Genomic DNA, 4,961 nt, shown 5'->3' on the forward strand with positions numbered 1-4,961 from the left:
CACGAGCACCTGGCATGAGTTTTAAGCCACCGTGTTCATGACTCAAACCACGATTAATTACATGGGAGTCCAGCAACTTAACTATGACTCCTTCTGCTGGTTCCTTAAACTTTGTCTAATGCAAAAATTTCCCCACACAAATTTTTAATTGGCCAGTTATATTTACTGTTTATTTTTCAAGAATATACCTATTGAATTAAGTGAGGCGGTCCACTTATATTCTCAGTAACTCTTAATAAGATTGGAGAAGAAATATTAAGTAAGAGAGGTAAATCATCTCTTTCCTCATGAATTGGATTTACAATAGCTATTCATATTTTCTGCTAACTGCCTTTCTAGTCAGCAAATGTCTAGTCATGTGACTTAACATTCTACACACTGTGATCCCAATTTCTTTTTCTGGCCTTCCCTTTGTCTGGTCTCTACCACATACATCCTCATTGGAATATAAAGCAGCATTATTATTGTATAAATAGCAAGTTTGTAAGGAAGAAAAATGAAATAAAAAGATGTTTTAAACACTTTTTTGTATGATAGTTATTTTTTAAAGACTAGATTAATTTTAGAGAAATAAATAGGATTCTTTGCTGAGATTATACATGTGATGCATGTGCTTTTGTTGGCTGAGGAGTTTAGTGACAACTTAAAAAACATAATTTTGGCTTTCGTTTGGTTTCATATTGAAGAATCTCTTGCCTTGTACAATCAAAATTTATTCAACAATGAGGGAGGATATAGATGGTGAAAGATGTGTATCAAAAAAAAAAATGGAAGAACTGAGGAAAAAGATTTTCTCAAAAATACAAAGGGCCAGATTTAGAAGAATATTACAGAGAGGGTTAGAAGCCAGTTTTATTAATATGTACAGTATTAGGAACAGGAGTTCAAACTCCCTGTTTTATGTGATGGCATCTATTCTTGATTTAGTCTCATTATTGCCTTGCTGTACCCTAACTCCAGGATTTTAATAAAAAAAAAAAAAAACCTTCCATTCCACCACTACTATATTTTATTTTTACATTTTTTTCAGAGATTTATTTATTTCTGTTATAAGAGACAGACACACACTCACACACACACACACACACACACACACACACACACACACCGGCACTCCCAATAGGATCATCATGCGATCTACCCCAAGTGACAGCTGGCCCGTAATATAGGACACATGTGCCCCTCATGCTTAAGGAAGTCCCAAGATGAGAGCCTGGGACCATTCCCATGTGGATCCAATTGTATTACTGCTGAGACACCAGTCGGCCTCTACTACATATTTTAAAAAGTAAAACAATAATGCTCACTTTGACAGCATTTATACTAAAATTGGAACAATACAGAGATTAACATGCCCCTGTGCAAGGATGTTATGCAAATTCATGAAGCGTTCTATATTTTTTATTTCATGTTAAGTAAGTTCTCTTTAGTGATGTATAGCAAGTGAATGTTTAAAAAAATAAGAATAAAATAATAATAATAATCTGGAAAAAAACAAAAACCTATTTGCTGATAATGATGTGGATAGTAACATCTTTGACTTGACTGATATGCGTGGTAGTCATGCTGGAAAAAGAAATGTTATACACTGTAAAGATATATGTGATTAAATGTAATATAAATAATAAAAATTTAAAAAGTAAAACAACCGTTTAACCTCATAGGCTTATAACCAAGACTAAATGATACACTACAAGTTAAATGCACAGTGCAATACCTCTTGCGCAGCAAAAGTGCTATAAATGGGTAAATGTCCATAATCATTTCTCAGAGAGAATGAAAGGAGGATTCTTCAAAATGCCTTTAAAATGATCACAAAAAATCTATATCGTTTCACAAATTTCTACAGAACCTTCTCTAATTGAAAGGCCCAGCTCAGACAACACTATCACTTATCACTTGTATGATGATACGAAATGAGAAAAGTGTCCTTTGGGAACCTGCCATGTAAGTCCAACGTTCCTAAGACAGGCAAGATGAACAATAAAGATAGACCTAAATGAAGTCTACATGCTAAGAATTTACATTAAGTACAAGAGATAAATGCATTTTTGTGGTTTTACTTCTTGAGACCTCTGGTATGATGAATTTGCTCATTGTGTTTGTTTTTTTTTTTTTTTTTTTTTTTTTTTTTTTTAAAAAATAGAACCTTCTAAGACATTATCCAGAGACTTTTTCAACCCAATCTATTTGCGATTGCATCTTTGTTTTTAAAGAAACTATTTTTGGAATTGTTGGTTTAGAGTTCCAACTCATGGTGTTGTCAAAATTAACTAGATAGAGATATTGGGCAGGATGTAACTGAATCAGCTAATGGAACTCATGTGTTGAAGAAAAATTGCTTGACAAAACAGAACCGAAGGTCGAGGGTGGGAGAAACACCCTTGGGAATAATAAAGTGATGCAGAATAGCCTTAATACATTGGAATCTGAAAAGGTTTTATATCTTCTTTCTTGAAAGGAAATTAGATTTCTGTAAGAGGTTATGCATCCTAAAAGAGTAGCCATCTTCTTGTTTATTTTCAATTAAATTCCAGCCAGATAAGGGATCCTCATCTTCTTTTATATTGACTTTGCCGACTGCCACTGATCCACGCACTAGATAAACAAAACATCTTCCAAATTCAACCTACTTGGGATAGCTACTTTTTAAAACAGTGTTTTAAGAATCAGATAACCTGTCATATCTTTTGGTAGGAAAAGAAAAATTCCTACGTATTTTGGTGGCTGAAATCACCTCTGAGGCCTGAGAGAAAGCCATTGAACAAAGGAATATTTCATCTCATTCTCCTGGAATACTACCCTTTCTACCCTTTAAAATAAGCAAACAAGGAAATAGAAGCCATTTACCTCCACTCACCCTGCCCAAGTGCTCACAACTCTCATTCATTCATTTACACATTACTGAGCTCTGATGCACAGAGCACGGTGCTCAGCACTGGAAGCATTTTTTCTTTCACAAGTTTACAATCCAACTACAGTAGGCAACCCCTTGGTGAAAGAATACTTTCCAATGCGTGATCTGCAAAACAAGCTTACAGCAGGATATAAATTATGATCTGTATAAAAGGCAGAGTCTTTTGAGAGCAAATGAACTTGACAAATACAGAGTTAACTCAGGGTTCTTGACTAGGAAATTACTGGATGATGTACCAGCAAAATGAGGGAGAAAACCAGAAACACAGGATGACATAAAACTCTAAAAACAGTAGTTTCAAGCCCCACCCCATCCCACCCCACCCCCAGTTCAGTGAAACCAAGTCCACTTGTAAAGAAGGTTTAGAGAGCTGACTTTCAGACTGAAACAAGCAGAAACAACTGGAAGAGAGGCTTTCATGTGAAGTGTGAGGGCTTAAACGAGAAGATAACCTAGTTGAATGAACTGAAAAGAGCATCTTTAAAAATTACGTAAGTGGAAACATTGTCAATCATTATTAAGAAGAATCAGGGGAACCAGCAGTTAGCGTAATGGCTATGTCGCTGGACTCCCACGTAGTCGACCGCGGTTCGTGTCCCGGACCCGGTGGCTTAAAACTCACGCCGGGCGCGTGTGCATGCGTGCCCAAGATCCCGAGAGGAGAATGGAGGAGAAGGGATTGCAGCGTGACCATCCCCCCTGGGGGGTGATTTCTCGCTTTCTGTCTCTATGTCTCTCTCTGTCTGTCTGGCAAGCGCACGCGCCCTACAGTGAAAATCTCTCCAAAAAAAAAAAGAAGAATCAGTACTGGATTCTCAGTGAACAAAGGTTTACATTGTAATAGGCTGAGCATTTGTATTAGTTTCCTAGGATACCCAAACAAGGTACCATAAATTGGGTGACTTAAAACTGTACTTGTCTGGAGGCCAACAGGTGGTATGGTGGTTAAGGTGCTAGACTCTTAGATGGCTGACCACAGTTCAAGTCCCAGACACGATAGTTTGAAAATCACACCAGGAGCATGTGTGTGTGTGTGTGTGTGCTCTCATGTGCGCCCCAAATCCCAGGAGGACGATGGAAGAGAAGGGATTGTGGTGTGGCCATCTCTCTGGGGGGTGATCTCTCACTTTTCCTCCCTCTCTATCTCTCTCTCTCTCTCTCTCTGTGTGTGTGTGTGTGTGTGTGTGTGTGTGTGTGTGTGTGTGAGAGAGAGAGAGAGAGGGGGAGAGAAAGTGAGAAAGCAAGCTGCCAGCTTGGTGACTCGAACCATAATCAGCCATGTGGGAGTCCAGTACCCTTAACCACCATGCCACCTGCCAGCCCCACATAGTGTGATTTTTCAGGCACTTAGTCTGGGACATGAACCATGGTTAGCCCTGTGGGAATCCAGCTCCTCGTCCTCCACACCACCTGCTGGCCCTGGTGTTATGCTTACCTTGATTGATAAGTTTGAACATGCACAGGGTTCTAGGTTGGAAAAGATATTTCTTTCAGAATATTAAAGGCATTGCTTGGTAGTCTTCTAACTTCCAGTGTTGTTCAAGTTGGGAAGTCTGATGCAATTTTCATTTATTTTTTTTAATGTAAGCTCTCATCTCTTTTCTGCCCTCTCTATGGAATTTTTATAATATTCTTTTTTTGTTTTTGCTATAGGCCACATGTGCTTGCTGGAGAGTGAAACAGAGAGAAGGGGGGAGAGAGAGAAAGGAAGTGAGAAATCACCCAGTGGCTATGCTACAGTCTTTTCTCCTTCATTCTCTTGGAATTTGGGGCACACATACACATACACGGCATGATTTTCAGGCTGCTAGGTCCAGTACTCAAACCACATAGCCAGGTATGTGAGATCTAGCTGCCTTAACCTCTGTACCATTTGCTGGTCCTAGAATCTTTTCTTTTTCTTTTCTTTTCTTTTTTTTTTTGGAGAGGTTTTTGCTATAGAGCACATGGGCTTGCCAGAGAGACAGAACGAGAAATCACCCCCCAGAGGGGATGGCCACGCCGCAGTCCCTTCTCCTCCATCCTCCTCTCGGGATCTTGGGCA

General features: G+C 38.8%; 1 non-coding gene across 1 annotated transcript; it reads left to right on the forward strand.

The window, feature by feature from the left end:
* Nucleotides 1-1,299: 1,299 nt before the first annotated feature.
* LOC114007393 (U6 spliceosomal RNA) lies at nucleotides 1,300-1,402 on the forward strand. Its single transcript, XR_003549031.1, has one exon. It is a non-coding gene; the product is annotated as a U6 spliceosomal RNA (small nuclear RNA).
* The last annotated feature ends 3,559 nt before the right edge of the window (nucleotides 1,403-4,961 follow it).

Source organism: Tupaia chinensis, unplaced genomic scaffold, assembly GCF_000334495.1.
Source record: "Tupaia chinensis unplaced genomic scaffold, TupChi_1.0 Scaffold000026_1, whole genome shotgun sequence".
Taxonomy (NCBI): domain Eukaryota; kingdom Metazoa; phylum Chordata; class Mammalia; order Scandentia; family Tupaiidae; genus Tupaia; species Tupaia belangeri.